At 42.5% G+C, this 22,522-nt stretch overlaps 1 long non-coding RNA gene across 1 annotated transcript; it reads right to left on the minus strand.

The window, feature by feature from the left end:
* Positions 1 to 7,283: 7,283 nt before the first annotated feature.
* LOC143686028 (uncharacterized) lies at positions 7,284 to 12,568 on the minus strand. Its single transcript, XR_013176864.1, has 3 exons — positions 12,461 to 12,568; positions 11,151 to 11,184; positions 7,284 to 7,462 (listed from the first exon to the last, which is right to left on the minus strand). It is a non-coding gene; the product is annotated as an uncharacterized LOC143686028 (long non-coding RNA).
* Positions 12,569 to 22,522: the final 9,954 nt, after the last annotated feature.

Below are 22,522 nucleotides of genomic sequence, written 5' to 3' on the forward strand. Positions count from 1 at the left end.
TCTATAACTACTTACCACAGTGTTCTTTGAAATTTATTGCTTCTCTTGTATATGTATTTTACAATAAAAAGTGATTTAAAGTTTTTTGAAATCATAATATACAGATATGTATATAAAGGTGGGAGATAGAGAGGTGTAGGAACGCAATTTTGTATATTATTGAAGTTAAGTTGGTATCAAAGCAAACAAGATTGTTAGAGATTTAGGATGTTAAATTTAAGCCCCATGGTGACTACAAAGAAAATATTGAAGAATTTGAAAGCTCATAGAGAGACAGAAATTAGAGTACATGTTGCTAGGGACAGGGAGCAGGGAGATGGGGAGTTAATGGGAAAAAAATGGATATCGGGTGTCTGTTTAGGAAGATGGGGAAGTTTAGTAATGAAAGGTGGAGAGGGTACTGCAACCTAGCTAATCTGATTCATCCCATTAAATGGTATGATTGGGAGTGGTTGAACTGTGAAAGTTTGTGTCATATATATTCCCACAATTAAAAAAAAAAGAAAGATCAACTAAAGAGACAATGACAATTAAATGCAATGCATGATCTTGGATGGAATCTGACAAGGAAGGAGAGAAGGCTCAAAAGGACACTATTGGGTGGGCGGGCCGCGGTGGCTCAGCGGGCAAAGTGCTTGCCTGCTATGCCGGAGGACCTCGGTTCGATTCCCGGCCCCAGCCCATGTAACGAAAACGGAGAAACAAAATACAATAAAACAAGAAAATGTTTAAAAGATGTTTCCCTTTCTTCCTCTCTTCCTTCCTTCTATCCTTCCTTCCTTCTCTCTGTCTTTGCTTTAAAAAAAAAAAAAAAAAAGGACACTATTGGGATATAGGAAAAATTAGAGTATAGATTGTAATTTTATATCAATATAAAATTCCTTGAACTTGATAATTGAACCTAAGGTGGATACATAGTGATTATACTTATTCTTAAGAAATGGACATGGCACTATTATATTTAAGAAGCATGATGAATGCAAACTATACACAAGTGTTCATGAAATAGATTGATGAATAGACAGATTGATAAATAAATAGATGGATGAATTGATGGATAGATAAAACGATATGGCAAATGTAGCAAAATGTTAAAATTGGTGGATATTGGTTTTGGGGGAATAAAGGTATGTTGGAATACTCTGTTTGGGGGAGGGTTGTATTACTTTTGTAACTCTCCTGTGAGTTTGAAAATATTTCAAAATAAAAAAAAAAGGCTTGAGGTTGAACCTTGTCTTTGCTACTTACTTTTCACAAGAACTTAAGCAAATTACTTAACCTCTCGGTTTCCACTCCTTTGAAATTGGGGCTACAAACTCCTACCTCACAGGACTGTTGTGAGGTTTGAATGAGGTCATGAAATGATGAAGTGCTATACAAAGTGAGAACTTTTGTTTGTTTATTTGTTTTTGAATGCTTGGAGTGATTCAAGAGTCTAAAATTTAGTTTACCAACTCATTGGGGAACTGATATCTCCAGAAGTTAACTACTTTGAAAGTTAAACTTTTCTTGACATCATCTATTGGCAAGGTCACTAAGAGTGTGGCCCACAATCCTGGATTGCCTGAGACTGAGAGATTAAGTAGTTTACTCCCAAAGGAGCCGTGGGCCAGCTTCGCAGAGGAGCTAACATTTGGAATGGGCCTTGAAGAATCAGTGGTCTCCCTTGACTTAGGAAATGACAAAGGGTGTTTCAGGTTGAAGGGGCAGAATGGACAAAGGCATGGCAGTATGCTTGGGAGAGAGCAAAGCATTTCTCATGGCTGCTGTGTGTAAAGGGTTTCTGTGCAAAGGGCCTTTGGATTGTTCTAAGAAGTTTGGATTCTGTTAACCTAGGCCAGGGGTCACCAAACTACAGCCCTGTTTTTGTAAATAAAGTTTTATTGGAATACCACCACATTCACAGGTTGTCTATGACTGCTTTCGTGCCACAATGACAAAGCTGAGTAGCTGAGATGAGACATCAGGAGCACAAATGGTCTGAAGTATTTACTATCAGGCCCTCCATTGAAAAAGTTTGCCAATCCCTGATCTAAGCCTTTGGGAGCCTTTGAAGGATTCCAAGCCAGGGGAGTGACATGGTCAGATGTGTATCCAGTCGGAGGGAATGAGATAGAAACAACTGACTCTAAGGAAGCTGCTCCAGTTGCCTGTTCTGGATCTGATCAGGGCTGAACTGAGGCAGTGGCAGTGGGGATGAGCAAATGATGCAGATTTAAGATGTATTTATGGGGTAGAATCAATAGGACTTGGTGCCTGAGTGGACAGATGGTGGTGGAGGGGTAAGGGAGAGAGGACTTCTGGCTTCACCAACTTAAGGCCATTAGAAAGGTGGAAGTCTGTGAGGAAAGTTATACGTTGGCTTTGGACATGACAAGTTTGGGGGATTTTCAGGTGATAATGGAAATACCACCTGGCCTCGGAAAGAAGGCCAGCAGTTGAGATTGAGGAGTTATCAATTATGTGGGAGGTGTAGGGGAGCCCTGGGAGCGAATACAATCTCCCAGGGTAGGAGGTGTGAGACTGTACGAGCAGAAGGCAAAGGAAGAAATCCTGGGAAACACCAATATGGAAAGTGCAGATGGAGGTATTTTCAGCAAGAAGAAAGGAGAAACGATTCTGAACACCGTATTGAGAAGAGATTTTCTACAAGGAAGATAGATGAAATAGACAACAGCAATAGGCCTGAGAGGCAGTACCTAGAATTGGCAATTGGGTAGGGTCTGCTCCAGTGAACAACTCATCCCATTTCACCTGGTAATTTCCCATTTCCCACATAGCATCTAACAAATCATTTGATCTCTATCATGTCAGAATCCCCGCTTTAAAACGAAGGGAATACAAGGGATCATGAGGACACCTGCACAGATGGCCAATAGAGACCTCCAGAATCCAAACAGCAGATCGCATCTGCGTGTTTTCCCAGGCCTGCCCCAACTGCCACCACCAAGCCGTGGTCCAGGCCAGTCCCTCAAAATTGTCTTCCCAAGATTGGACAATGGATAGTGGAGCCCCAGGTTTAGAACCTCCCCCTTCTTCCAACCTTCCGAGAAGCCTACACTTTCTGAGCAGAGTCCTCATGTCTTGGAGGGTCCCAGGCACACTCTCCCCAGGGTCCCCTGGAGTGTACTGCAGGAGGAATTTCTGGTTTCCTTCTCCTAGGATGGAGCCTAGGCGTGAGACCCCACTGGCAGGAAAGACTCAGCCTCCCACCTCATGGTAATGTCTATAGGAAGCTGTGAAATTACCTGCGTATGTGCGCAGTTGACGGAATTTGGGGAGACTTTGAGTAAAGAACCACCCAGGGCATTTGTAACTTTTAAGCAGTCCCTGTCCTGGGTGGAGAGATTTTGCTCTCTGGAAGTATTTTAGTGGTAACTGTTATGAGAAATATTCCCTTGGTCCTTGATTATTAAATGCCATTGTGTGTGTTTTTATGTTTTTAAAATCTCATTCAATATTAGTAAATTTACCCAATTATGAAAAAAAGGAAGAGAATAATCTTTCCAGCAGGAATAGGAGGATAAAAAGTTTATGTTTCTAGTATTTTTTTTTTTTGGAAAATGGCTTTATGTAAAGTGCAAATAATATTAGGCCTTTTGCTTTAAAAAAACTATAATACAACCCAATAGAACATGATATGACACATGATATATGATACAATTAACAAAATTATTCAAATACAAAAAAACTCTCCTGGTTAAAAAATAAAGCCTTATTCAACTCAGATGAACTCCCTATACAAGCTTCCTCCTTCCTGGTGGCAACCACTTTACCAAATTTATTGAACTGAGTATGTATCATTCCCATGCATTTCTTTACGCTTTTGCTACATAAGTATATGTCCTCAAACAATACAAAGTATTATTTTGCCTGGTTTATAAAAATGACACCACACTGTCTTTACTCTTCTGAGACTTGCTTTTTTTATGCCCCCCATTGCAAATTTTGTTTATATCGTTATGTTAGCTCTCATTCATTTTCACTGCTGTATAACATTCCCATTATACGAATATACCACAATCTATGTGGTATCCATTCTTCTGTTGATTGATAGTTTTGGTTGCTTCTGATTTTTGCTATTGCAAAACTCTGCTGCCGTGAATATTCTTTTTTTTTTTTTTTTTTTCAAGCCACCCAGTTTTTAGTAATTTGTTATACTAGCCTTTTGAAACTGGTACAAAGACAGAGTCTAAATTCTGGATTTCTGACAATCCCACAAGTCGTTTTAAAGTTAAAAGACATGGAGACTCAAACCTCAATGGTTTGAAATCCATAATATTAAGGTCAATAAAAATAGTAGAATACTATTTAGGATAAGGTTTTTGGTCAAGTGAGTTGGGGAGATTCTAAAGAAGTGGAAGCTTGCTCTGGATTGGATGCAGGGCAATCTGTGATTGGTTTTCTCAATAAATCTTATCTACAGGATGGGAGACAGGCATCAGGATAAAGCAGTAATTGATAAAGGAGTGGCAGTCATTTATTTTGGCCAGTTGAAAGGGTATCTTGTTATTCTGTTGGTGGCTCAGTGAACTCATTTTTTTTTTTTTTTATTAATTAAAAAAAGAATTAACAAAACAATTAGAAATCATTCCGATCTACATGTACAATCAGTAATTCTTAATAACATCACATAGTTGCATATTCATCATTTCTTAGTACATTTGCATCAATTTAGAAAAAGAAATAAAAAGACAACAGAATAAGAATTAAAACAATAATAGAAAGAAAAAAAAACCAAAAAAAAACAAAAACAAAAAACCTATACCTCACATGCAGCTTCATTCAGTGTTTTAATATAATTGCATTACAATTGGGTAGTACTGTGCTGTCCATTTCTGAGTTTTTATATCCAGTCCCGTTGTACAGTCTGTATCCCTTCATCTCCAATTATCCCTTCTCTTTTTTTTTTTTTTAATTAACGGAAAAAAAGAAATTAACCCAACATTTAGAGATCATACCATTCTACACATGCAATCATTAATTCTTAACATCATCACATAGATGCATGATCATCATTTCTTAGTACATTTGCATTGGTTTAGAAGAACTAGCAACATAACCGAAAAAGATATAGAATGTTAATATAGAGAAAAAAATAAAAGTAATAATAGTAAAATCAAAACAAAACAAAACAAAACAAAACAAAAACCTATAGCTCAGATGCAGCTTCATTCAGTGTTTTAACATGATTACTTTACCATTAGGTATTATTGTGCTGTCCATTTTTGAGTTTTTGTATCTAGTCCTGTTGCACAGTCTGTATCCCTTCAGCTTCAATTACCCATTGTCTTACCCTGTTTCTAACTCCTGCTGAACTCTGTTACCAATGACATATTTCAAGTTTATTCTCGAATGTCCGTTCACATCAGTGGGACCATACAGTATTTGTCCTTTAGTTTTTGGCTGGATTCACTCAGCATAATATTCTCTAGGTCCATCCATGTTATTACATGGTTCATAAGTTTATCTTGTCTTAAAGCTGAATCCATTCTGCCATTCTATGTCTTTTGATTGGGAAATTCAGTCCATTAACTTTTAGTGTTATTACTGTTTGGATAATATTTTCCTCTACCATTTTGGCTTTTGTATTATATATATCATATCTGATTTTCCTTCTTTCTACACTTTACTCCATACCTCTCTCTTCTGTCTTTTCGTATCTGACTCTAGTGCTCCCTTTAGTATTTCTTGCAGAGCTGGTCTCTTGGTCACAAATTCTCTCAGTGACTTTTTGTCTATAAATGTTTTAATTTCTCCTTCATTTTTGAAGGACAATTTTGCTGGATATAGGAGTCTTGGTTGGCAGTTTTTCTCTTTTAGTGATTTAAATATATCATCCCACTGTCTTCTAGCTTCCATGGTTTCTGCTGAGAAATCTACACATAGTCTTATTGGGTTTCCCTTGTATGTGACAGATTGTTTTTCTCTTGCTGCTTTCAAGATCCTCTCTTTCTCTTTGACCTCTGACATTCTAACTAGTAAATGTCTTGGAGAACGCCTATTTGGGTCTATTCTCTTTGGGGTGCGCTGCACTTCTTGGATCTGTATATTTAGGTCTTTCATAAGAGTTGGGAAATTTTCAGTGATAATTTCTTCCATTAGTTTTTCTCCTCCTTTTCCCTTCTCTTCTCCTTCTGGGACACCCACAACACGTATATTTGTGCGCTTCATATTGTCATTCAGTTCCCTGATTCCCTGCTCAAGTTTTTCCATTCTTTTCCCTATAGTTTCTGTTTCTTTTTGGAATTCAGTTGTTCCATCCTCCAGTTCACTAATTGTAGCTTCTGTCTCTTTAGATCTACCATTGTAGGTATCCACTGTTTTTTCCATTTTTTCTTCTTTGTCCTTCACTCCCACAAGTTCTGTGATTTGTTTTTTCAGATTTTCTATTTCTTCTTTTTGTTCAGCCCATATCTTCTTCATGTCCTCCCTCAATTTATTGATTTGGTTTTTGAAGAGTTTTTCCATTTCTGTTTGTATATTCAGCATTAGTTGTCTCAGCTCCTGTATCTCATTTGAACTATTGGTTTGTTCCTTTGATTGGGCCATATCTTCAATTTTCCGAGCGTCATCCATTATTTTCTGCTGGTGTCTGGGCATTTGATCAGATCTCCCTGGGTGTGGGACCCAGCTGGTTGAAAGGTTTTTCTGTGGAATCTCTGGGCTCTGTTTTTCTTTTCCTGCCCAGTAGGTGGCGCTCGTGGCGGTCGTTTGTCTGCGGGGCAGTCGGCCCGGGAAACCGCGCGTGGAGGCGGGGGTCGCTGGCCGTGGCTTGGGGGAGTGCCGGTCCAAATTGCCCAGCTGGCCCGAGACGCCAAGCGTGATGGGAGGGCCCCGCTATCCAATGTTCCCAGTCAGACCGGGGAGCCACGTGCGTGGAGGGGACCCCAGACGCCAGCCACCCCAGCCGGGAAAACGTGCACCCCTCGGGTATCTCACAGCAGCGGATTCTCCCTACCCGTTCAGCCGTTCCAGAATGGGGTACGCTGTCTTTTTTGGTCTCTGTCGTGACTCCGGGAGCTGTTTTGTATTGTTTCTGTTTCTTTAGTTGCTTTTCTGGAGGAGGAACTAAGACCCGTGCGTCTTACTAAGCCGCCATCTTCTCCGGAAGTCTGAATATTCTTAAACACATCTCTGGGTGCAAACTGTGGAAGAGACTTTCTGGGGCATATACCTAGAAATAGAACTGGTGAGTCACAGGATATACACATCTCCAATTTTACTTTACATTGTCCCTTTGCTTTTTAGCACCTGGACATCAACAACCTGAGGCCCAGGGAAAACAGCTTCAACTGCAGCAAAGAAGACTCCAATTGGATCTCGGGAAGAACTTTCTGAGTTATTAAAGGATTGTTAAACGTTGGCCTTGTTATGGAAGGAGGTGGAGGAATGTCCATCTCTTCTGGCTTTCTGACATGCTTCAGGCATAACACCATCTGGCTTGACTCCTGATTCCAGTCTAAATAGATCAAAACTAAATTAAATCAGCATATATGAGTTGAGCCCCTATTGAATGCTGAGTGCTAAGCTAGCAGCAGAACCTTGTGCCTTTCCTCCTTTAAAGCACAGCATCACCCCCCCTTCCTTGCGTCTGAAGTGAAAAGATCAGTCAGAGACGTGTAAAATTGCATAGCAAGATGAGATTCAACTTGCTGTCTGGGATCACAGTGAAAGGGAAGTCACAAGGCAGCTCATGGCTAATGATCAAGTAGAATCGTCATGGCGCCTCAGAGGAGAAAAGCAGAGGGGAGGTAAAATGGGCTTCACAAAAAGAGGGTAGGATTTGAGCACATAGCAGTAGAATTTGGATATAATAATAGCATCTGCAGCTTGTTGAGGAATACTGGGCACCTGGTACTTTATTTGCATAATCTTGTATAATCCTCACAACACCTTGTGAAATAGGCTTAATGAATACCTTTTTACCTAAAGGAACCGATACTCAAAACATGGAGCATCTTGCCCAAGGTCACACAGGCAGCAAGTGGCCCAGCGGGGTTCAAATCCAGTTAGATCAGCTCCAAAGTTGCCCAGGCTGGTGCTGCCCATGAGGGAGCAGGAGCAAAAGGATATTTGGTGGTTCTTTAACCAAATGACGTGGAAATTCAGGTGGAAATGAAAGCAGGGACCCTACATGCTCCTTATCCACCCATATTTATAGCAGCATTATTCACAACAACCAAAGGCGGAAACAACCCCAAGTGTCCATTGACTGATGAATGGGTCAATAAAATGTGGTATAATCCATAGAACGCTGTATCATTCAGCCATAAAAAGGAATGAAGTTCTCAAAAACATTTTGCTAAGAGAAAGAAGCCAGACACTAAAGAACAAACGTTGTAAGGTTCCACTTTTATGAAATAACTATAATATGCAAATTTATAGAAATGGAAAGTAGATTTGAGGTTACGGGGGCTAGAGGGAGGGGGAACTGGGGAGTTAACGCTTAATGGGTACTGTGCAAAGTTTCTGTTGTAGGTAATGAAAATGTTTTGATAATGGGTGATGCCAATGATAGCATGACATTGTAAATGTAATTAATGCCACTGAATTGTATACTTTTTTAAAATGGTTAAAATGCAGTGTCTTGGAGCAGCTAGAAGTAAAAACCTAAAACTGTGGAATTGTAACCCATACCAAATTCTGAAATCTGTTCTACAACTAATTATTGCGGTATGCTTGGAAATTTATTACTTTTTTTTTGTACATATGTTATTTTTCACAATTAAAAAAATGGTTAAAATGGCAAATGTTATGTTATATTATCACAGTGAAAATGAATAAAAATTTAAAAATCAATATTAAAAAAAATGAATGGGAGGTTGAGGGAAGTCCATGAAAGTCTGGGGCACAGCTCCCAGTGTGGCTGGAATGGAAGATTTCTATGGGAAAGGGTGGGTGATCAGGCTGGAAAGGGAGGTCCAGTCTGGCTAAGGGAGGATGCTGGATGGCAGGTCGAGGAGCTTCAAGTGAAGGGAGATTGCAGGTTGGCGTGGACGGAGGAGACGGTACAGGCAGAGAGATGTTCAGCAACAGCAGTCCAGGGAAGAGAGGATGCATTCCTGAACCAGGCAGGTGATGTGGGGATCAGCAGGAGGGGGCGCGCATAAGAGAGACTCAGAGGGAGGATTGCTGTGGGGGCTTGGCTACTAACAGCCCTAGGAGCAAGCAAAAGAAGAGTTCATTGATTGCGTGATTCTAAGTGAAACAGGCAGCCAGGGAAAAAGCAACACTAGTCGTCTAACGTTAGTCCAGTGGCTAATGTCTATTGTGACCAGCTACTATGGGTAAGCTTTATTACGTGTATTAACTCATTTAATCCTCACAGCATTCCAATGAAGTAGGATCATTATTTTTCCCATGTTACAGGTGAAAGAACTAAGAAGTTAGCCAACGTGTTCAAGGTAACATAGCTGGTACTTTGCAGAGCTGGGTTATGAACCCAGGCCTTCTGGTTCCAGGGTCCTCACTTTTTATTTATTTTTTGGGGGGGGAGGGGGGTGCATGGACTAGAGTCCTTACTCCTAATCCCTTCACTATACTACATCTGTAATGCCCTCAGAAGAGAGCAGGGCATTCCACTCCCACTCCAAATTCCCCACACTCAAGGATCAAGCAGGAGAGGAATGGCAGTGGTAGGACTTTTTTGCCAGATGGCATTGTCCAGTCAGAGCTCAGGTCTCCGCTGCTTCCCTCGCCTGCTGACTCCGCTGCCTCACACCACTGGGTGGGGAACCCGGGGCGTGCTATGCTGGCGCCTGCACTGCCCAGGCTCCCGCAGCGGACGCGGCCCTGGAACCCATTCCTTTCCTCCTCAAAGTGGAGCAGGCCGTCTCCAGCAGTGGTAGCAGCTGGCACAGGCCACAAAGAGGGTCTGGAAGGTGGAGTTCAGCCCAGGCAATGCAGCTCCACAAGCTTCAGGAGGAAGCAGCTCATCCCCACCCCAAACATGAAGTTCGGGAAGATCTTCTCCATGACCATGGACACAAAGCGGTCGGTACTGATGGGACAGGGGTAGGAGTGGCTGTGAAAGAAGTATGGCATATCACACCCCAGCAGAGGATGGGTAACACCATAAAGGTTCGCAGCACCACGTGGGTCATGCAGATGACCAAGATCCTCTGACTGCAGGCTGGGATCCCAGGCTGCAGCCTCTAGGCATCTAGGGAGAATTTCCTTTTCCACCAGGAACTGTCCATCTAGAAAGTAAGAGGATGCCAGGAGCCCAGGCTTCAGTCCCTGCAGCGCTCCCTTAGCTGCCAGGTTTCAAAAGGTCTCCAGCAGGTACCCCCTCTCCACATCCATTCTTTCCCCCCCTTGCGATCTGATACAGAACACAGACAACATAGAAGATGGAGGGCTTGGCCACCAACACAATCTGGAAGACCAGAAGCAGAGGTGGAGAAATGGCAAGAGGGGCTGTCACCAACATTGGTGCAGGGAATCGCAATTGAACTTGGACTGCTGGTCCCCACAGTGTCTCCCACCAAGGTGACCAAGCAGGATGCAGAGATCAGGAGGAGGTGAACCGTGTCTTACTGATCATGGTGGAATGATTCTGCACGTGGCCCAGGAATGACCAGTCACTCTTCTGTGGGCACACAAATCGCAAGCCCAGAGGGAGAAACTGAGGCATTGAGGAGGAGGGGGAGGGAGGGAGAAGGGGAAGGAAGCAGAAAGCCCCAGCAGCCAGATATTTGCAAAACTATTTCTGGCCCACAGCAAGAGCTCCAGTTCCATCTGTGCCTGACGCCCAGGCACTGCCTGACAAGGACGAGAAGAACAAGCTGGCAGAGGGAAAGATACTGAGAAAGAAAGGATGGAAAACAGCAACTCACAGAAGGGGCCCCAATGCAACCTGCATTCAACCAAGATAACCTGCACACATGTAATTAGGCTTCCGTTGAAATTTTCCTAACAAGATGGGCTTTCGGACCTTCTAAATGTCCTAGGCATATTCAGTCCTACATAACCAGGCATATTTTTCCCAGGATGCCACAGCAGACAATTCGTGTCTTGGAGTGTTCCAGGGTAACATATGGCTTTTGGTCACCATGCCAAGGTTTGGAAGAGACAGGTCTCATAGCCCCCTGTCCCTGCCCAGTGGATGCTCTTTAAGACTTCATATTGCAAAAGTCTCATCTTACCTTGCATTTCTGCAGCTTCTGTCCCTGGGAATTACTGAAAACATTTCCAAGGCATAGTATGGGGGTGGGTGGGGGGGCATTTACACCTGTCATCGCTATCAACACCTCCCTTCAGCCTCCCCCAAAACATATCATCTAAATATAGAAGCATTAGCACACTCACTGTGCAAACTTCGGGTCAAGACAAGATTTCAGCCTTCACTGCCAACCTGATTGCTTTCCCTAAACCCCTCTTAAAACAGAAATTCTGAAATTGCCACTGGGAATCCTCTCCTGCCCCCTTAACTTTCAGGAAGCCATGTTCTCTTGATTTTTATCTCCTTGGCTGCTTTATTTTAGTCAATGTTCTGATCTTCTCTTTACACTGTAAACTCACTGTTCCTCAAGGTATGGTCCTTGGCCCTCTTCGCCCCCTTCACTCTCTCCCTAGGAGATTGCATCCTTTCTCCAGGTTTCTACCACCATCTATATGCTGAAGGCTCCTAGACCACTCCTTCTAGTTCAGACATTATCTCTAACCTCTTGCCAGTCTTGGAGGATGCATTCTATTGGCCATGAGCATCTTAAGTTCACTAAGTCCAAAGTAAACTTATACCCTCCCTTGGGAAGAAGTAGCATAGTGGTTTTGAGCACAGGCTGAGCTTGGATGCCCAGAGCTGTGTGGCCTTGGGCAAGTTGCTTAACCTCTCTGTTTCCATTTCCTCATCTGTATAACAGAAACAATAATAGTATTTACTTCATAGTGTTGTATGGGTTTTTTGAGTCATATATAAAGGGGACTTAGAATAGTACCCGATGCATAGTAAATGTTAATAAATATTAGCATTGTTCATCTTTTCTCCAAACCTAACTGTCTTGGTGAATAGCACCATCACCCAAGCCAAAATCCTAATTATGACCCACAGTTCCTCCCCTTTTATTCCTTCCCACATCTAATTGGTGACTGAGTCCCCTCAATGCCACCTTCTTAACATCTCTCACATCCCTTACCTTCTTACTAGCCTATGGCTCAGCCTTAGTCCTGACCTTTATCTTCTCTCACCAGGATTATTACACTGATCTCCTAAGCAGTCTCTCTGCTTCCAGTTTGTCTCTCTGTCTACCCCCATCCATGGCTACATTCCTTGAAATACACATCTCATCATTCCATCTCCCTGTTTAAAACCCTCCGATGGCTTTCCATTGCCCTCAGGATAAAACCCAATTCCTCAAAATGACACATAAGATCCTTTCTGATATGGCCTCTGACTGCACCTGCAGCCCATCTGGGCCTTCCTCCAGCTTTCAAAACCCTTGGACGCCCCCCACACCTCCAGGCAGCTTCAAGCTTTTCTCCTGTTACACACGACTGTTGCCGCTACTATCATTCCCAACACCACTGTCCTCTCAGCTGCTTCTTATCTTGCTTGTCTTCTGACATTCATCTTGAGCAGCGCCTTCTCTATGACGTCTTCCTAGCCTCATTCCAGAAAGGACTGACCACACTGATGGCCATGGTTTGCTTAGTGCATTGTCTGCTGAACATAAAAGCCTGTCATATCACATTCATTTACATAAAAATGTATCTCTATCAATAGTTCGTGAATTATTTGATGGCAGGGGCTTTATCTTATTTTTCACTATTCCTATGCTTAACATGAAGTAGGTACTTGATATATGCTTATTGGATGAATGAACGGATGGATGAATGGTAGTGTCCACAGGTATAAAACATTTCTTCAATCCTTGGGGTTCCCAGAACTCCAGAGGCAGAAGTCTTCTCCAGGACATCTGGATTATTCCCCCTTCCAAGAGCCCTCTCTGCACTGTCTTCTGTCCCAATTCTACCATCCCCTTAGATCTCTCAAAAGTCTTCAGTTGTTCCAAACCAACCCCCAAATGCTTCCATCCCTGAATTCCTTGTCCTCACTGCTAGCCTGAATAACCTCCCTGGACGCATTCTGGCTGGCACAATTCCTTGTGGTCAGGTCTTATCTTGCTATTGTGTCCTGAGGAGTAGCCAGCACTAGGCAGAACCAGGGGTAGCTGTTAGGATATACTCATTCACTGGTCAGTTGGCTCAGAACAGAAGAAGCCTAAGAGGGAGGTTAGGAGGAAGCTCTGCAAGATTTTATTTAGAGACCAGGGTTTAAATTTTCCCTACTGCTGGCATTTCCCTACCATCAGCTAGGGAGGATGACAGATGAGTTTGGGAAACAGAGGCACCAGGCAGGAAAGAAACTCACCTTCATTAGGGAGGCCATAGACAAAGGCTTGCCTGGCTGGCAGTGCCCAAGAGAGCCATCAGCTGAAAAGACAGAAAGAAAAACCAAGCTCCCCCCTATTCATCACCTATCTCTCCCTTTAGGCAACTATTTCATTCTTCCTCTTTCTCTATCCTTTTTCTCTCTCTCCCTTAAGGGCAGACCTGGGCTCAAATGTGTGTGACTATGAGGTCAATCACATAATTTCTCCAGGACTGTTTACTCAACTGTAGAGATTTAAATACAGAGTTGCACAGGTATAGTGCTGATTACAGATAATATATTTAAAGAACCACCTTGCCTGGTACCGGCACCTAGCAAGTGCTCAATAATAAATGAAAGGCATTATTGCTATTGGCCGCTCCTCCCCCACCCCATTGCCCTTTCTCTTCACTCTTCAGGAAGAAGTTCCCGAAAACCCTGTCTGACTATTCAAACTTCCCCCCTGAAGCAGGGGCTGCCATGGAGCTGGCATTCTACAGCTGCCTCTCAGATGGGGAGGAGGCACCTGGGAGACGGAGGCCTCTGGGAACTTTTTACTCCTCTTGCTAAGCAAAGACAGTCAGGAGTCAGTGGCAAGGGAAACTTCCAGTCCCTCATTGCTCAAATATTATTAATCATCAGATGGACTCCCAGCTCATCTTCACTGATTCTCAGCAATCCTTGGTCCCCAGTGGACTCTGAAACTCTTCCCCCAGCCCCGCTAGCCTGATTCCTCCCAGAGCAGTGACTGAGGCTCCTTCTCAAATCTGAGAAATCAGAACCGAGTCTCTCCTTCTCTGGATCTGAGCCCTGGTAGAAAAAGGATTGAGGAGAAAGAAATCAACAAACTGAAGAAATAGTGAAGCGGGAAATGCCGGTTAGCCCAAGAAGTGAGTGGGGATTCAGGAACTCATTTTCTATCTCCTCTTGAGATAGAGGAGAAGAAAAGTCCTAAAATAACAACCTGAGCGAGTGAGGTTAGATAGAGGAGAAGAAAAGTCCTAAAATAACAACCTGAGCAAGTGAGGTTAGATAGAGGAGAAGAAAAGTCCTAAAATAACAACCTGAGCGAGTGAGGTTAGATGTTTCTGATTGCCAGGGTTTAAAGGCAATTGAATAGAACATAGTTTCCCAGGAGAACTTTGGAAATGGGTCAGCGCTCCATCTGTGTAGTCCAGAGCTTCAACCTCAACTTTATTGACATGTGGTAGGGGGCTGTCCTGTGCACTACAGGATGTCTAGCAGTGTCTTTGGGCTCCATTCACAAAATGCAGCTCCCCTACCCCCAGTCATGACAATCAAAATGTCCCCATTGCTAAATGTCTCCTGGGGGACAAAATCGCCCCCAGTTGAGAATCACTGGTTTGGGCTATGGAAAGCATTTTCCTGCTTGCAGGCAGAGGATGAAAGAATTGACCTTTGGATTCTAGGATCCAAAGGGGAAAACACCAAAAGGGGGTACACAAGACACTCTGACTGGCTGAAAGTCGGAAGGAAGAGCCGGGGTCTCAGGTCATAGAAAACCTGAGCTCCCGCCAGCTGCCCAAGGTCACATAGCAAGGAGAGGTTTTCAGCAGCTAGGGCCGATCATGCAAACCAACTCCATCTTGGGTGCATCTAGCTCCTCCTCAGAACTCCTATCTTCTGGGGTTGGGGGAGGCAGCCTGCTGGGCAGACGTTTCCTGGGCCTTCCTGGAGGCTGCACGGTTAACAGAAACCTGTAGGAATAGTGCAGACCTGGAAAGAAGATCCCCAGCTCCAAATCTTTGAGGATCTCCTGCCTTCCTTAAAGCCCTAGGACACAGGGCCAGAGAACGATACCAGTTGAAGGGTCCTTAAGATCCTTTGGTCACACCTCCACCTCCATTCAAAAGATGGGGAAACTGGGGCCCAGAGAGGAAAGTAGGCTTGACCAAAGGCAAAAAGAAAAAGCTTGGAGCAAAGAAGCCAAAACTTCTCCTGACTCTCCAGCCAGCTTCTGTCTCACAGGCTGGGTGGCAACTAAGGTGAGAGGGGTGAGGTACTCACCTCACCTCGAGCACAAAATTTTAGGGGGTGCCCCAAATTCTCAGTAATCAAGATAAAGAATATTTTAATGCAGTATTTTAAAAAATCAATGCAAAGAAAAAAAATCCTATAATGAACAAAAATGCAATGTGGCCCAGTGAAAATCAACAAAAGCATTTTCTGCTGATACATATTATATATCCACATACCATGTGTTCTAGTTTGTAAACTGTCGAATGTGATATACCAGAAACAATGGCTTTTTAAAAAGGGGGGATTTATTAAGTTGCTATTTACAGTTCTAAGGCGAAAAATGTCCAAATTAAGGCAAGGTTATGGAACTGTCCCATCTAAGGCATCCAAGGAAAGATACCTTGGTTCAAAAAGGCCAATGATGTTCGGAGTTTCTCTTAACTGGAAAGGAATATGGTGGACATGGTGACGTCTGCTAGCTTTCTCTCCTGGCTTCTTATTTCATGAAACTTCCCCAGGGGCGTTTTCCTTCTTCATCTCCAAAGGTCTCTGGCTGTGTGGGCTCTTATGGTTCTCGTGGCTCTTTGCTGTCTCCAAAATGTTTCTTCTTTTTTTTTACATAGGCAGGCACCGGGAATCGAACCCGGGTCCTCGGGCATGGCAGGCAAGCATTCTTACCTGCTGAGCCACTGTGGCCCACCCTGTTTCTTCTTTTAAAGGATACTGGTAAACTAATCAAGACCCAGTTGGGATGGGTGGAGTCACATCTCCCTCTAATCAAACGTTAATACCCACAACTGGGCACGCCACATCTCTGTGGAGATAATCTAATCAAGTCTCCAACCTACAGTACTGAATAGGAATGAAAACAAATGGCTATCTCCACGAGCTGGATCAGGATTAAAACATGGCTTTTCTAGGGTACATATCCTTTTATCCTTTCAAACCAGCACACCATGTAATCATCCAACGTATACAATCAATGGTTCACAATACCATCACCTAGCTGTGCATTTATCATCACAATTGACTTAACAAAAGCATTTTGTAGGAATCTATTGGCTATATGGAATTCACAATAAGGAATATCATGTATATTTTTATTATTTATGAATTATGTACTACACATCACTTATAAAAATAAAATTTATAATAAACTTATGTATTTATATATGTGTGTGTGAGTTCTTTTTTCATGTTTTTTCTGAGTCCTTTTTCTTTTTAGGAAGTCAATTTTTAAACACCTATGTTTGGCATACTTACTCTAAAGTTTATGGGCTAAGCAGAAATATCTTTTTTCTGCTTCTCTCCAATTCCTTAAGACATGTGGTTCCAGGCTGGGCATTTAGGAGTCCCTTCAACCAGGAGAAAATATCTCTGAACTCACCTTCCTCTCCAGGAAAGTAGAGGCAGCAACCAACTGCTCCATGCCAAGATCTTCACACTTGTTCTCTTTGAAGTCTTCCCAACAGTTCTTTGAAGTAGACATGATTATCCCCATTTTACAGATAGGAAAACTGAGTGGCAAAAGCTAGGATTTCCATCTAGGTCTGCTACCTCTAAAACCTATGTGCTCTTCACACTGTGCAGTCTCTCAAAGGAGAGATGAAAATGGTTCAGAGGCAGTAGGGTATGGAGAAAAGCCCACTGATACCAGAAAATAAATGCCATTAAACCAGTCCAACAGACAAGGCCTGCTCCAGTGCCTCATTCTTCTCCCCATCAGCAAACTCCTCCTTCGGTCCATCCTAAGCCCTTCTTAATGTGGCTCTGAACTGGGCGAATCCCTGGAACAAGGTTCCCTATTCTCTTACTTGAAGGGAATTAGATGTCCCTGAGAGTTGGAGAACAAAATCAATTTGCTGCCTGCTTAGGAGAGCTGCAAACCAGGGGATGAGCAGAATGGAAGCTGTTTGTCCCCAGGCCTTGGGGGCCCTGAAGGAGGAAAACTCAGAAAAGACCAGGACAAAAGGTGGGAGGCACAGTGAGCATCCTTCCTGCTCAGAATTGCTCCCACTCGGCACATCTGAATCAAGACTCACCCCACATCTAGGACCTAGGCCATGGTTCATGGCTGTCCGATTCTGGATATTCCTCCCACAAGGAAGCATGGACTTCCTGAGGTTTCTCTGTGGTCACCCATGCAGAGGGACAGGGAAGGCCTGGCTTGGAAAGCACTAGTCTCCAGGGGAGCAATCCCTTTGTTGACATGAATGAATCAGGAGCTGCTGCTCATTCTATCCCCAAAGCAGGAGATGCCACTGGGGAAGCCCTTTTCTCCTGGTTTCAAGTTTATGACATGATGCTATGGAGATGGAGTCACCCAAAGTATCTGTTCTACTTTGCAAGCTGCCAGAATGCAATAAACCAGAAATAGAATGGCTTTTTAAAAAGAGAACTTAATAAGTTGCAAGTTTACAGTTCTAAGGCCACAAAAATTGTCCAAGTTAAAGCAAGAATATTGAAATGTCAAATCTAAGACATCAAGGGAAAGATACCTTAGTTCCAGAAGGCTGATGAAGTTCAGGGTTTCTCTCTCAACTGAAAAGGCGCATGGCGAGCGTGGCGACTCTGCTAGCTTTCTCTCCAAGCTTCCTGTTTCACCAAGCAACCCTGGGGGCATTTTTCTTCTTCATCTACAAAGGTCTCTGGCTGCATGGGCTCTAGTGGTTTTCATGGCTCCCTCTCGAGACTCTCCCATCATTCTCAAACTTTCTCCAAAATGCTTCTTCTTATGCAGATGTTCTAAGAAATGATCATGATGATGAATATACAACTATATGATGATAGTGTGAGTTATTGATTATATAGCAAGAACGGAATGATCATATGATAGGAATGTTTGTGTTTGTACGTGGCTATGTAGCATAAATAAAAATAAATAAATAAAAATAGATATGCACAGTGTAAAGCATTTGAAAAATGTGCATATTTTAGCTACAAGTTGCAGAGTCTCTTGAATGTAAAGGAGGCTGAAGGAAACGCCCGGAGAGAATCGCAGGTGGTGGAGGTGAAGCTGAGCCCGCCTCTGGCCCTCACTGCTCGCTGGCCTGACACTGTCTCTGGGTCCCCAGGGGCTGGGCTGGCTGCTTCCAACTTAAAGCCCTCATAGCCGGGGGTCCTGAGCGGGCGGTTCCTCTAGCGCCCAGAGCTGCGTCAGCTGAGCCCCTCTGCAGCTGGGACCTGTGTGTGCACAGAAGAAAGGCAGAAGCCTCCCCAACCACTCTTCCAGTCTTTCAAGCCAGCAGAAGGCCTGACCATTATGAGAAATAAAAGGAAAATGCATCAGCCAAAAAAAGAAGACATGGCTCACATAATGAGCTACTCATCTTCACTGACTATAAAGGAGATGCAAATTAAGATGACAATGAGATGTCAACTCACACCTACAAGAATGGCTGCTATTAAACAAATACAAAACTATTAAAGTTGGAGAGGATATGGAGAAATTGGAACACTTATTCTCTGCTGGTAGGACTGTATAAAGGTTCAGCCACTGTGGAAGTCAGTTTGGTGATTCCTCAGAAGACTAAATATTGATAATATGCCCAGAAGAGTTGAAGGCAGTGACACGAACAGACATTTGCACACTGATGTTCACAGCAGCACTATTCACAATTGCCAAGAGATGGAAGCAATCCAGGTGGCCATCAACAGACGAGTGGCTAAACAAAATGTGGTATACACATATGATGAAATATTATGGGGCAGTTAGATGAAATGGTGTCCTGAAACATATGACAACATGGATGAAACTTGAGGACATAATGCTGAGTGAAATTAGTCAGACACAAAAGGACAGATACTGTATGATTTCGTTTTGACTCTGGTAAAGCCTCCGCTGTTTTGGAGCAGCAAGAAGGAAAAATCTGAGATGAGGGAATGGCAGCCCATACAAACTCTGGGAACTGTTCTGTAGCTGCTTGTTGAAGTGTGCTTTGAAAAATTATTGATTTTTTTTTCTTTGCTTTGTATATACATCTTCTATTTTACAACCAAAAACGTGTAACAAACAGACAAAAAACAAACAAACAAACAAACAAAAACTACAGGCAGCTATGGTAATATCAGATAAAATAAAGTCCTGAAATCAAAAATTTGAAAATGTTTAGTAATATAGATCATTACTATAGCAAAGTTGATATTCGTAGTAACTTTCTACTTGATATTTTGAGAATGTGCAGTTTTGTTAATCAATGGTATTTAAGATAGTGCTTAATATTTAGAATTTAAGAAACTCTGATATCTATCTGTATCTGTAGATTTTTTCCTTTCTTGCTTCATTTCAAATTGGTTTATGAAATATTGTACAAACAGGCTTTACAATGATTATTTAGATATTTATTTTAAAAATGCCTATGGATAAGCTAACTAAAATATCCATTTTTGGTGATTCTAAAACAAAAATCCTTCTTCTTTTAAAAGATTCCAGTAAACTAATCAAGACCCACCTGGTATAGGTGGAGTCATATCTCCCTCTAATTCAAGGTTAATGCCCACAATTGGGCGAGTCACACCTCTGTAGAGATAATCTAATCAGGCTTCCAATCTATAGTGCTGAATAGGGATTAAAAGATTGGTTCAGGATTAAATATGGCTTTTCTAGGGTATATAAATCCTTTTAATCTGGCACATTCCACCCTCTGGGCCCTAAAAAAGACATGTTTTTCCCATATACAAGATACATTCCATAACAATATCAGAAACTTAAAGCATTTCAGTAACAGTACAAATGCAATACAAAGCTAAAACCAGTACAAAGTCTCAAAGTCAGCTACAGGCATGGTCCGTCCTAAGGCAAAATTCTCCTCTGGCTCTGGATCTGTAAAACTCAGAACAAGTTTTTTGCTGCCAACATACAAAGGAGGGACAGTCATAGGATACATATTCCCAATTTCCATAGGGAGAAATTATAAGGAATACAGGGGTCACTGGACCCAAACAGTTTTGAAAACCTGCAGGGCAAACTCCATTAGATTTATTATTATTATTATTTTTGCATGAACAGGCACCACGAATTGAACCCAGGTCTCTGGCATGGCAGGCGAGACCTCTGCCTGCTGATCCACCATGGCCCACCCAGATTTCAAAGTCTGAGAGTCATTTATCTTTGGGGCTTTAGAAAGCAGCAGTCCCACCCTTTCCAAGTGGCCCACCTTTGTCCAAAAGCAACCTTGGGGGACACTGGAGAGACCACCTTTTAATTTTTAAAATTAATTTTTAAATTAAAAAATATATATGACAAGAAAGAAACACAAACATTCTTCACATATGATCATTCTGTTCTACATATATAATCAGTAATTCACAATATCATCACATAGTTGTATGTTCATCATCATGATCATTTCTTAGAACATTTGGATCAATTCAGAAAAAGAAATAAAAAGACAACAGAAAAAGGAATAAAACAAAAACAGAAAAAAAATTATACATACCATACCCCTTACCCCTCCCTTTCATTGATCACTAGCATTTCAAACTAAATTTATTTTAACATTTGTTCCCCCTATTATTTATTTTTATTCCACATGTTCTACTCGTCTGTTGATAAGGTAGATAAAAGGAGCATCAGATACAAGGTTTTCACAATCACACAGTCACATTGTGAAAGCTATATCATTATACAATCATCATCAAAAAACATGGCTATGGGAACACAGCTCTACATTTTCAGGCAGTTCCCTCCAGCCTCTTCATTACATCTTGAATAACAAGGTGATATCTACTTAATGCATAAGATAACCTCCAGGATAACCTCTTGAATCTGGAATCTCTCAGCCATTGACACGTTGTCTCATTTCATTCTTCCCCCTCCTGGTCGAGAAGGTTTTCTCAATCCCTTGATGCTGAGTCTCAGCTCATTCTAGGATTTCTGTCCCACGTTGCCAGGAAGGTCCACACACCTGGGAGTCATGTCCCATGTAGACAGGGGGAGGGTGGTGAGTTTGCTTGTTGTGTTGGCTGGAGAGAGAGGCCACATCTGAGCAACAAAAGAGGTTCTTCTCCTGGGGGTGACTCTTAGGTCTAAATTTTAAGCAGGCTTGACCTATCCTTTGTGGGGTTAAGTTATATATGAACAAAACCCAAGACTGGGGGCTCAGCTTATAGCTTTGGTTGTCCACACTGTTTGTGAGAATATAAAGAATTCAACTTGGGGAGGTTGAATTTTCCCCTTTTCTCACCATTCCTTGAACGGGATTTTGCAAATACTTTTTTAATCACTGATCAAATCACTCTGGGATTTATCGGGGCATCACTCTGGACAAACTAACAAAATCTCATGAGACCACCTTTTTTTAAGCTCCACCCTCTCCCAAGCATCAGAGCTGTACCTGGCCTCTCTGCCATCTCCAGGGCACATGTTCAAACCCTCCATGTGGTAGCAGCCAGGCTCTCCCCAATCGCCAAGGAATGTGCTCCACTCTCTCCAAGGCCTAATGTGGTACTTCTTCCACTGCAACCAGGTGGAATGCCCATCTTCTGCCTTCGGGGTAAACTCACCCTCTTCACGTGCTTGGGTGGGTCTGCTCTCCTGGTCTGAGGTTTCTTGACTCTAGACTTTAGCTTCCATAGTTCTGCCTCTGAAGTTATTTTTCCTCCAATGTATCCCTTTTCTGTCCCTCTCAGTTCAGATTGGCAGTGGTTCTGTTTATACAGATCCTGCAACACTCTTGTTGGCTTCCTATGTAGTAAGCCTGGATCATGCCCATCAGACAGAAGGAGTTTCCACAAATCCTTCCTAGACAACTCCATCTCCAATCCTAGCTTTTTCTGAGATATCTGACTGGCTCCACATTTAGCCATATCCTCATGTGGGGAATCACTCTCTGGGCCCCCCCTCCTGGGAGCCTAGAATTTTTCAGAACTTCGATTTCTGGTTTCTTTGTACCCAGGAGTTCAGTTCTTAGCTTATCTCTTTCCTGTCGCATTTCACCATAAGCTGTGAGGAGAAATCAGGCTGCACTTTCCACATTTAATTTGGAGATCTCTTTTCTAAATATCCAAGTTCATGGCTTTTAAAATCTGCCTTCCAGCCAAAGCCACCAATCAATTTTGACAGATTATCTACCATTTTAAAACAAGGATCTCCTTCCTTCCAGTTTGCAATAACATGTGCTCATTTCTGTCTAGAGCCTCATCAGAGGTTAGAGTTCTCATTTCTAC

Source organism: Tamandua tetradactyla, chromosome 6, assembly GCF_023851605.1.
Source record: "Tamandua tetradactyla isolate mTamTet1 chromosome 6, mTamTet1.pri, whole genome shotgun sequence".
Classification (NCBI taxonomy): Eukaryota; Metazoa; Chordata; class Mammalia; order Pilosa; family Myrmecophagidae; genus Tamandua; species Tamandua tetradactyla.